Genomic DNA, 12715 nt, shown 5'->3' on the forward strand with positions numbered 1-12715 from the left:
CATAAATATATACACACAGACACACAGCCATAAAGTGAAAATCTAAATTCACATATCTACATTTGCTGCTATGAAGAACACACGAGTGGTCCTCTACGTGCACACCACAGCGTGCGAAAGACACTGACGTTCCCTCGTACCTCGGGAGTTTGGTAACGGCCTTACACTGAAGCCTTCTGGACCCTGACTGACTGACCTATTGACTTACTCACTGGCTGCCGGAGGCTACGATGTGGAGAAGAACAATTCCTGCGTCAACAGTTCTTAACTACAGGGAGTCTAGATAGATTGAGCAATATTAGATGTCATCTTACAATGTTCAGATTAAGAAGTTAGTTAATATCAAAACATCAAATATTATAAAACATAGCTTTAAACTCTGTGAAGGGGTAGCCTACTTTTACCTACACACATGCATCATGTAACATGATGTTCAGCAATATCGTCATTACTTCAAATACCATACTTTTTAAAGAGTGTGCCTTTGTTGTTATATTTATCGTATTACCTTGTGTCTTTCCTTGCTCAATAGAAAAGTGACAGTTGCTTAGAAAAATGACAATTCCGGCCTCACATCATGTAACCATACTGTGTTGTAGTAACCTCAGGCAGCCAACAGACGGAGCTGCTCTCCAAATGATGTGAACCTGAGTAAAGTCCACTACCAGAAGAACTCTCCTCCATGTTCTGTCAGAAGCTTTGTTTTCCAGTAGCTCAGCTTCTCCTGCTTTATTGCAGCTACTTGTTTGAGTCATAGAAATGAGCTCTGTAGCTGCATCAACTTGATCAGTGGCTGTCATTAAACTAAAGTATTGATGAACTGTCATCAGACACTGCAACACCTACAGAGTGAAAGTTACGATGTTAAATTTACTAACAGGGAGTAGAGGGTTTTTCCAGGTGATGTTTTTCTCAGCTTTATGATTTAAACACTTAGTAAATTTGTCAGCGTATAATTAAAATATACTATCTCACGACCAACATTACAACCTTAGCTCACCTGATGAGGCAAAAGCTATTTGAATTCACTGAAGACGACCCTGAGAAGTGGTCGAAAGCTCAGCAAACAAGTGGAGCTCTTTGAACTGATCCAGAGTCACGCTCCTCTGAAATAATAATAAGATATCTTAGCAAAACTTGATATTTACATGCTTATATTTACGTTTGATACTCTATTTCTGTCTTAAATTAACTTTTACATAAAGAAAACCTTGCACATTGTACAGTTTAATTCAGATCAAACAATAACTTCAGACAGTGTGCTTTGATGACTCAGGCCAAATCATAGCCAGACCAGATCATAGGAAACTAACATACATCGAAGGAGAAACTTTTCAAGGGGACGGCTGGAGGAAAGTGCAGAGCTGGGAGTCAGTTTGGTAACAAGGGAGCAAGCGGTGGAAATAACCGAACGAAAGACAAAAAAAAAACAGAACGAAAACAGCACGGACTGCGGAGAACGGGTGTGAGTGAAGACGAGAGAGAGAACGGAGCCTGAAGTTAAAACAAAATATCACAGATCACAGATCAATATAATCTGTATCAGCTGATCAGACATCGCTGAACCCTCTCTTCTTCCTCATCCTTCCATTCGCATGCACGCAGAACCCCTTGCCACTGTCACGGTAGTATTTATTTATTTAGAGCCTCGGACCAATTCCCTCACATCTGTGGATCCTCACCTCCTCTGGGATATTATTTGGAAAGTTTCTTCATTTCCTGTAAGTGATCTCCAGTGCGCTCTGTGAGCCTGATGGCACAGTCACGTTCACTGCAGTGATTTGATGATACACGCAGTGTTTGAAGACTATATTAAAACCTATGAATGACTCGGCTCCGTAACTCCACGATTAAATGGAATCTAAACGTAATTTGCTGCAAGTCATGTTTAAACTAAAAGGTTCGAGTGGAACAGACATGTCGCTCGAGCAAAACTAAGCTGTTGGTTTTATTGTAAATGATGAATTGGATCAATACTCTGACTTCAGTTCACCACCTCACGTCTGTGTCGCCACTTTCCCCTCTCCAAAACGTTCGTACGCATGGGTCAGAGTTTGCGTGGAAATACGCAACGTTTGCTTGAGAAGTGGCGTGCGCACGTTTCAGCCCCCGCAACGGTTATAAATGAGACCTCCTGTTCACTCCCCTCGTTGCTCCTCTCCGCATATTTTCCCTCTGTGCCTCGTTTGACCAGCGGTGGAAGTGTTTGGTCCGTGTGCCCTCTCACTGGCATTTTCCTGTCTGTTCTCTTGTTGTCCGTCCTTTACTTCACATCTTTCACCTCCTCCTCTTGCTCTGTCCGTGATTGTTTTTACGTCTGTCTGCTCCTTCTCGTTTGTTGCCATGCTGTCCGTCTTTCTAGGTTAAATAAAAAAATCGAAATTTCCCCAAACAGCAAGATCTGTCCGAGGGGGTTGTTTAAAATAATAAACTCTTCTTTTCGAACAAACGAAAAACGGACAATACATTGACGTAGAAACTTATTATACTAGTGGAATAGACACTTAAGTTTTGCTTCTTTCCATCTCACTGTGACGACCTCAATGGGCGTGTTCAGCGTGGTATGTCTGTTAGCGAATGATTCCACCCACAATACCTATTAATACATGTAAATAAATCAGGGGAAATGTGCAGAAAATAAAAATTAAGGTGCAATGTTATCATAATATTGTGTGACAACCCTGGAGTTGTCCTGCTGTGGTGTTGTGCTTGTGTGTGTTTCAGGTTCCTGTAGGCGGAGTCAGACCTTAATAATCAGCAGTGATATGGCACACCTGTTGCTGACCAGTATTTAAGAGGGCTGCACATTTGGCTCTCCCCTTTACCAGATCTACCACCACATCTTGTTTCTTCTACTCTATCTACTTCTACCTCTTCTTCTTCTTATGTGTAAATCCAACCGGACGTTAGCGTTGTGATTGTCTTGTTTAGTGTGTGTGTGTCCCTACGGCAGTGACGCACTGTGCGGGGGTGTCTGATGCCTGTTTGGAAGTGTACCTCGCGACAATGGCGGAGGCAAGTACGGAGCGGGTGAGTGGAAACGCGGTGACCCACGGAGGTGATAGCGGGAGAGGCACGGAGTTAAAGGCAGAGCAAGAGCTGCAGAAACAAGGGAATGAGAGGGAGCTAACCGTAATGGTAGAGATGGAAGGCGAGGATGAAGCAACGTCGATGGAGCTGATGAGGTGTGTGAGGGAGCTGTGTGTGTAGACGATGACGAAAAAAAGAATGAAATGACCATGAGTCACCCGAAAGGGAATGAGAGGCTCATGGATGGGTTTCAAATTGGAGAAACGATGGTGCATGCTAGAGAGCCAGTTAATGATGAGCTGGTGGTATCATTAATGAATATGCCATTTTACATCAGTGACAGTATGATACTAGATAAACTCCAGGGCTGGGTAGTCTCGGCAGTATCTCAGATAAAGAGGAGGATGTCGCCTGGAAATAATGTGACTGATGGGACGAGATATTTAAAAGTTAAAGCCACATCCAGTCATTGGCTCTCCATTACTTATCTCTCCTTCGCACACCTATCCTCATCGCTCAGTCTATCTTCCATCTTGTCTATCACCTGTCTGCTACTCTCCACATCTACCTCTTCTTTCTTATATAACTCTCTCTACAGTTCTTCAACTCTTTTCCACTATCTCTACAAGGTCTGTTATTTTTATTTTTCCCTCCACTTGCTCAAAATAATTTTTCTCCTGCCTTGTCTTCTCTAGCCCTAAGAAATACCCTGTACATTTTTCACCCTCTATTGCATACCTCGCCTTACTTCTAATTATTGCACCTTAACACTTTCCTTGTTCTATCTCCTTTAGTTAATCTTTCATCTTTATGTATCCCTCTGTCATAATTACCCCCTTCCCAGCTTTCTTCTCCTCTTCCTCTAACTTCTGTTTTAACCTTTTTTCTCTTTCTTTCCCCTGTTCTTACTGTTTCTTGCTCATGCCCCTTATCCCCTCTTTCAACCTTCCCCACCATCTCCCTATATCTTCCTCATACATCATGTCATTCATCTTGTGACAACCCTGGAGTTGTCTGCTGTACTTGTGTTGTGTTTCAGGCTCCTGTAGGCGGAGTCAGACCTTGGTAATTAACGGGATGTGGCACACCCGGGATTGGCCACTACTTTAGAGGCCTGCACACTGGGCTCTGGTCTCTCATTCACCGGGTATACTCTTTTCTTTGCATTTTGTTCTTTGTAGTATTATTCCTGTAGAATAAATGCATAAATACTGTAACTGCAGAGCTTTGTGCCATTCAGTGTTTCTTGTTGCACATATGAGCCAAGGTGTAACAAGTGGGGGCTCGTCCGAAATCCAGATCCAGGTTTGTTTCTCACTCTTTTCTGTCCTGAGAAAGTAATAGGCCTCTAGTAGGTTAAGTTTCCCCTGGAATAGTGTACTGGTTGCCCAGGGTGTGTGATAACTTTAGAGTGTGAATGAAGTACTTTGAGCTTACATCGGTAACTAATTGCATTACTTATCAGGCACTAATTAGAGGGATTTACCTTTGGAGTTACCTTTCCTGGTAGGAATAGGCAACAGTATCTCTCTCGGGGGGTCTGTTGGTTTGTTATTAGGGCCCGAGCACCGAATGGTGAGAGGCCCTATTGAATCTGTAAGGATTTTTATTATTATTATTATTATTATTATTAGGGCCCGAGCACCGAATGGTGAGAGGCCCTATTGAATCTGTAAGGATTTTTATTAGGGCCCGAGCACCGAATGGTGAGAGGCCCTATTGAATCTGTAAGGATTTTTATTATTATTATTAGGGCCCGAGCACCGAAATCGGTGAGAGGACCTATTGAAATTGAAAAGATTATTATTAGGGCCCGAGCACCGAAATCGGTGGGAGGCCCTATTGAAATTGAAATGATTATTATTATTATTATTATTATTTTTCTTAGCTTAAATGAATTGGCTTTTTGAGGGCTTTAATGTGCTCAAAAAGTTGTAGGAGTTTGCAGTAAATTCGAAGGCGGCGTAAAATTATGTATTCTGGAGTATTTTGAAAAGGGCGTGGCAAAATGGCTCAAGAGCGCCACCTACGGAAAAGCCCCTCATTTAGCATTCACCGATCCTCAAAAAAAACAAAGATTATTGTGTATCATGACTAGATGCACAAAAAAGTCCATCAGTGCATTATGAATAACGCAACAGGAAGCCCGCCAGTTTGACTTTAGTGGCCATTTTGGTCATATTCCATATTTTTTCTTTGATGTACTTGTCGTACAGCTTTCATCAGATCAACTTCAAATTTAGACGATCGTCATCACAACAAATTGGAGATCTAAAGTTATTGAAGGATTACGTTTTAGCAAAACCGTCTGACCGTGGTGTGGCGTTAAAGTTTGATGAAACGCCATCAAAACACAAGCTTCCATATTTCAGACATATTTTGTCCAATTGAGTCCAAACTAGACACATACGACAAGAATCGCCACCAGAAGACATGGGTGCAGAAATTGTGACTTACAATCACAGCGCCCCCTGGTGGTAACGCGAAATGTCTTATTTTGGTACGTGTTATGTTTTTATGTACTACTCAGACAGCTTTCATCAGATCAACTTAAAAATTAGATGAGACTCTACAAAACAAGATGAAGATCTAAAGTTATCAGAATTTAAACTTTTCATCATACCGTGTGACCGTGGTGAGGTCTCAAAGTTCGACTAAACGCCAATATAAGCGAGCTTCTGTAACTTAGACATATTTTGTCCAATCGACTCCAAACTACACATATAAGACAAGAGTCGCGACCGGAAGACATCTACCTAGAAATCATGACTTAAAAGGAAAGCGCCCCCTGGTGGCATCAGGAAATGTCTTGTTTTGGTCATCTTACTCTTTGATGTATTTCCCTCCAGCCACTTTACTAAACCATGTCAAACTGTGTCAAATTGGTCTCAAGATATTGATAATGTAGGCATAACATTATTGTGACTTTTCATCATGCAGATTGTTAATGGCGTGGCATCAAAGTTCATCAGCTCACCATGACCAATGAACCCCTTTTTAACAGAGTTACCCTGAACGCAGCATGAGACCGCTTTCGGTTTGTTACGTCTCACACTTGGATGTATTTCTCCTCATTCACTTTGCTAAACCATGTCAAACTGTGTCACATGGGTCTCAATATATTGATAATGTAGGCATAACATTGCTGTGAGTTTTCATCATGCGGATTATTCATAGCTTTGCAGCAGACTTCTTCAACTCGCCATGACAAACGAAGCTGCATTTAACACGGCTGCAAGTGAACGCCTCATGAGTTACGTCGTCACAAGCTGCGGAGCTGTGTATCACGAAGAACCGGAGAACGGTTGGCGAGTCTGGATGAGAGGACGGCGGCGGAGTAACTGTGGACGTTGTTCGCTCAGCAGGTTAGAGTGTGGGACGCTCGCAAAGCTTTTTTCCCCCGTCCGTCGTGTCTTTTCCTGTGTGAACTCTGCCGCTCTCAACAGCAGCACTGGCTATGAGCTAGCTCCTGCTAGCTCCAACAACCATCTCTCAACTGCTACGTAAGTTAAACGGACACTTCTGACTGACTGTGATGATAAGCAAAAGAGACACTGTGGATGTGTGATGTGTTGTACTGCATTTGTTTGATCTGTTTACTAATACTAGCTCTAATAAATACTGTATAAATTATATTTTGCTCCTGAATTGAACTGTGTTAAAGGGGTTCACATGGAAAATATATGTTCAATTATGTAAAGGGTGATTTTTGTTACTATTATACTAATGGAGATTTAGCACTTGCTACACATTGTAAGAGCAGCTGTTCAAAGGAGCACTACGTCTTTTAAGGCTCTTTATTCAGAGTCACGGTGTTGATGTCCTGTCACGTGTTACAGTGAAAAATAACCGTGTCTCCCACCTTCAGTATTTAAATCGTTAATCTCAGACAGACTTCACTGAATTCTTTTGTTAAATATGAGTAAGTCATAGCCTTGTAACTTTACTAGAACAGACAGTGTCATACAGAGTTGTGGGCTTATATGCACTACCTATTTCCTAATCTGAAATGATTATGCTCTGATTAACTTTGAACTAATATTTTATTTTTACCATTTAAAAGTCTGTTAATTACTTAACCTGGCCCATGTATGACTTTACATATCTGTGTATTGGTTTCATGTTCCTCTAGAAGGTCCAACTTGACACACAACTTGAATCCAACCAGACTGAACACTGACTCCAGGTACAGACCTGATTTCATTACTTAAAAACAATCAAAGTATTGCACATAATACATAATGTATTAAATTATAATGCAATACTTTTAATGTGAAATAGCTCCATTAAAAACATTCATTGTCATGGTAGTGCACGTTTTAATCCAAAAGCATATTCAAATACACAGTTGAATATCCACAGAAAATAAGATTACACACTTTGTTCATATGCAACTCTTCCTCTACAATAATGACGATCACTTTCATGTTTCCTATCATTTTATTAGGGACAGACGAGCCTGAAGGACACAGCTGTGATGACCATGTTCTGTCTCTTATGGCAAAGCAGAAATATAAAACACTGGGTTCTTATCTAAAGTGTATCAAATCAGATCTCCACCATGTTGCTGCTGAGGACATCAGGTGCTGCAGTTCTTCATCTATGAAGAGAAAAAACGCACTGTTAAAGAATGTTTTGTGTTGTGTATAAAGCACAACAGATTTCAGATAGAACTGTTGTACTGTGGTCTTGGTTTATATCCTCATGGTGAAATGTACATATTTTAAGTCCCTTCTGATAAAAGTGCTGAAAGAAATACAACATTGTACAAATACATAAAATGTCTTTCTACCTCATCAGTACTATTCAAGGTGATAATCTCCCACAGACCTATTGATAACAGTCCAAATCAAGTCTTTCCACTTCTCTCAGTGTGAAAACATAATTCTATAATTAATTTGAGAACTGTTTACAACACTGATGTGTGGAGATTGAAATCATACCTAAACTGTCTAATTCACAGTAAAGCTCCATGACATTCGCAGGCCATCTGTAGTTAAGGGAGCAACGCATGGAGTGATGTGTAGATTACTAGTTTGATGATGCATGAGGAGAGGCGGTGGTCGAGTGGCAGAAACTTGGACTATGGGCAGAGAAGGTCTCTGGTTCGTCTTTGGTTCGACTCCATGGAGAGACAACAAAAGACGAACCTGGATTGATCTGTCCAAAAATCCAAGAGTCTCCCTACCCTCTCTAGTGCCCATGAGCAAGGCACCTCACTCCCCCAACATCTGCTCCCCCGAGCGCCGTACATGGTCGCTCACTGCTCTGTGTGTCCTGCACCAGATGGGTAAAAAGCAGCGATTAAATTTCCCTACCTGCATGAGTGTGCCTTTGCATGTCTGTGCATGTGTTTGGGATGAATAAATGGATTTTAATCTTAATCTTTTAATCTTAATCAGTTGTCTTCCAGTTGACCAGCATGAAGCTGCAGATCTCCACCATGTTTCTGCTGGGGTCATCAGGAACTGCATTAATGAGGAGCAGAAGCGTACTGTTATGAATGTTTTGTGTTGTTTATGAAGCACTACTTATTTCAGCTAGAACCGATGTACTAGGGTCTGGGTTTGTATCCTAATGGTTAAATGCACATACTTTAAATCGCTTTTGATAAAACGTGACAAAGAAATACAACATTGTACACATAGATAAAATGTCTTTCTACCTCATCTGTAATATTCAAGGTGATAATCTCCCACAGACCTATTGATAACAGTCCACATCAAGTCTCTCCACTTCCCTCAGTGTGAAAACATAATTATATAATTAATTGGAGAAGTGTTTACAACACTGATGTGTGGACATTATAATGTTATCACTACTGTCTAATTCACTCTACAACTCCATGACAGACTAAATAAACGATGTGAAAATAGTAATGGCGGATATACCATCCTGTATCAGAATATTGGTGAAACAGTTACTATCACATGAAACGTACACGTGTAGCGTATTGATAGTAACTCATTAAAAAAAATAATGTCACAACCAAAACAAGACTGTCGAGTTATCTTGCTTCAATCTGTTCATTAGACGTGATAAATAAACGGTAACTTTTATAACAATTACATATTACAAAAAACTTGAGGCATGTAAGCATATGATGATAGATAAAGCAATAGGTTATGTTGGATAGTTTCAAGGTTACTTACCTCTAGTTCAGCACCAGCGGCTGGCCAGAAGAAGTGGAGCGATCTTCCTTGTCGCACAGGGCAAACGCAGGCAATGTGGAGACGAGCGCTTGGTCATCGAACGTTCTCTCTTCCCCGACCGCAACAGACTTGAAATTGCCTGTGCTCGGGCCCGTTAGTGCTACAACGTAGCCCTAGTTATTATTATTTTTCTTCGCTCAGTGAATTGGCTTTTTGAGGGCTTTAACGTGCTCAAAAAGTTTCTAAAGTGTACAGTAAATTACAAATGTGCGCAAGTTTACGTTTTCTGAAGTATTTTGAAAAGGGCGTGGCAAAATGGCTCAAGAGCGCCACCTACGGAAAAGCCCCTCATTTAGCATTCACCGATCCTCAAAAAAAACAAAGATTATTGTGTATCATGACTAGATGCACAAAAAAGTCCATCAGTGCATTATGAATAACGCAACAGGAAGCCCGCCAGTTTGACTTTAGTGTCCATTTTGGTCATATTCCATATTTTTTCTTTGATGTACTTGTCGTACAGCTTTCATCAGATCAACTTCAAATTTAGACGATCGTCATCACAACAAATTGGAGATCTAAAGTTATTGAAGGATTACGTTTTAGCAAAACCGTCTGACCGTGGTGTGGCGTTAAAGTTTGATGAAACGCCATCAAAACACACGCTTCCATATTTCAGACATATTTTATCCAATTGAGTCCAAACTAGACACATACGACAAGAGTCGCCGCCAGAAGACATCGGTGCAGAAATTGTGACTTACAATCACAGCGCCCCCTGGTGGCAACAGGAAATGTCTTGTTTTTGGTACGTGTTATGTTTTTATGTACTACTCAGACAGCTTTCATCAGATCAACTTAAAAATTAGATGAGACTCTACAAAACAAGATGAAGATCTAAAGTTATCAATATTTAAACTTTTCATCATACCGTGTGACCGTGGTGAGGTCTCAAAGTTCGACTAAACGCCAATATAAGCGAGCTTCTGTAACTTAGACATATTTTGTCCAATCGACTCCAAACTACACATATAAGACAAGAGTCGCGACCGGAAGACATCTACCTAGAAATCATGACTTAAAAGGAAAGCGCCCCCTGGTGGCATCAGGAAATGTCTTGTTTTTGTACATCGTGCGCTTTGATTTATTTGTCGGAGAGCTTTCATCACATCAATTTAAAATTTAGACGGGTGGCATCACAACAAGATGGAGATCTAAAGTTATCAAAGAAACAACTTTTCGACACACCCTCTGACTGTGGCGGGGCGTCAAATCAGCTCACCATGACACACGAAAACGCTTAAAGGGGACATATTCGCTTTAAAGGGGACATATTATTTCCATTTCAACACAGTTGATATGGTTCCTTGGGGTCTTAATGAAATGTCTGTAAAATATTTTGGTAAAAATACCCCAAGGATAATTTAAAACAGCACCTTTTTACTCTGTCTAAAACAGACCTCCTCAGATCAACCTGTTTTGAGGGCTTTAATGTGCTCAAAAAGTTGTAGGAGTTTGCAGCAAATTCGAAGGCGGCTTAAATTTACGTATTCTGGAGTATTTTGAAAAGGGCGTGGCAAAATGGCTCAAGAGCGCCACCTACGGAAATGCCCCTCATTTAGCATTCACCGATCCTCAAAAAAAACATAGACTATTGTGTATCATGACTAGATGCACAAAAAAGTCCATCAGTGCATTATGAATAACGCAACAGGAAGCCCGGCAGTTTGACTTTAGTGGCCATTTTGGTCATATTCCATATTTTTTCTTTGATGTACTTGTCGTACAGCTTTCATCAGATCAACTTCAAATTTAGACGATCGTCATCACAACAAATTGGAGATCTAAAGTTATTGAAGGATTACGTTTTAGCAAAACCGTCTGACCGTGGTGTGGCGTTAAAGTTTGATGAAACGCCATCAAAACACAAGCTTCCATATTTCAGACATATTTTGTCCAATTGAGTCCAAACTAGACACATACGACAAGAGTCGCGACCAGAAGACATCGGTGCAGAAATTGTGACTTACAATCACAGCGCCCCCTGGTGGCAACAGGAAATGTCTTGTTTTTAAGACGTGTTATGTTTTTATGTACTACTCGGACAGCTTTCATCAGATCAACTTAAAAATTAGATGAGACTCTACAAAACAAGATGAAGATCTAAAGTTATCAATATTTAAACTTTTCATCATACCGTGTGACCGTGGTGAGGTCTCAAAGTTCGACTAAACGCCAATATAAGCGAGCTTCTGTAACTTAGACATATTTTGTCCAATCGACTACAAACTACACATATAAGACAAGAGTCGCGACCGGAAGACATCTACCTAGAAATCATGACTTAAAAGGAAAGCGCCCCCTGGTGGCATCAGGAAATGTCTTGTTTTTGTACATCGTGCGCTTTGATTTATTTGTCGGAGAGCTTTCATCACATCAATTTAAAATTTAGACGGGTGGCATCACAACAAGATGGAGATCTAAAGTTATCAAAGAAACAACTTTTCGACACACCCTCTGACTGTGGCGGGGCGTCAAATCAGCTCACCATGACACACGAAAACGCTTAAAGGGGACATATTCGCTTTAAAGGGGACATATTATTTCCATTTCACCACAGTTGATATGGTTCCTTGGGGTCTTAATGAAATGTCTGTAAAATATTTTGGTAAAAATACCCCAAGGATAATTTAAAAAAGCACCTTTTTACTCTGTCTAAAACAGACCTCCTCAGATCAACCTGTTTTGAGGGCTTTAATGTGCTCAAAAAGTTGTAGGAGTTTGCAGCAAATTCGAAGGTGGCTTAAATTTACGTATTCTGGAGTATTTTGAAAAGGGCGTGGCAAAATGTCTCAAGAGCGCCACCTACGGAAAAGCCCCTCATTTAGCATTCACCGATCCTCAAAAAAAACATAGACTATTGTGTATCATGACTAGATGCACAAAAAAGTCCATCAGTGCATTATGAATAACGCAACAGGAAGCCCGCCAGTTTGACTTTAGTGGACATTTTGGTCATCGTCCATATTTTTTCTTCGATGTACTTGTCGTACAGCTTTCATCAGATCAACTTCAAATTTAGATGATCGTCATCACAACAAATTGGAGATCTAAAGTTATTGAAGGATTACGTTTTAGCAAAACCGTCTGACCGTGGTGTGGCGTTAAAGTTTGATGAAACGCCATCAAAACACAAGGTTCCATATTTCAGACATAGTTTGTCCAATTGAGTCCAAACTAGACACATACGACAAGAGTCGCCACCAGAAGACATCACTGCAGAAATTGTGACTTAGAATCACAGCGCCCCCTGGTGGCAACAGGAAATGTCTTGTTTTTAAGACGGGTTATGTTTTTATGTACTACTCGGAGAGCTTTCATCAGATCAACTTAAAAATTAGATGAGACTCTACAAAACAAGATGAAGATCTAAAGTTATCAGAATTTAAACTTTTCATCATACCGTGTGACCGTGGTGAGGTCTCAAAGTTCGACTAAACGCCAATATAAGCGAGCTTCTGTAACTTAGACAT

At 40.6% G+C, this 12715-nt stretch overlaps 1 protein-coding gene and 1 long non-coding RNA gene across 2 annotated transcripts in view; both read left to right on the forward strand.

The window, feature by feature from the left end:
- LOC133933466 (histone H4-like) overlaps positions 1-12715 on the forward strand; it is a 744890-nt gene that overhangs the window by 3099 nt on the left and 729076 nt on the right. The window lies entirely within an intron of this gene.
- Positions 6382-7867, forward strand: LOC133933579 (uncharacterized). The gene is made up of 3 exons (XR_009912076.1): positions 6382-6533; positions 7163-7216; positions 7478-7867. It is a non-coding gene; the product is annotated as an uncharacterized LOC133933579 (long non-coding RNA).

The sequence above is a fragment of the Platichthys flesus genome, chromosome 22, assembly GCF_949316205.1.
Source record: "Platichthys flesus chromosome 22, fPlaFle2.1, whole genome shotgun sequence".
Taxonomy (NCBI): Eukaryota; Metazoa; Chordata; class Actinopteri; order Pleuronectiformes; family Pleuronectidae; genus Platichthys; species Platichthys flesus.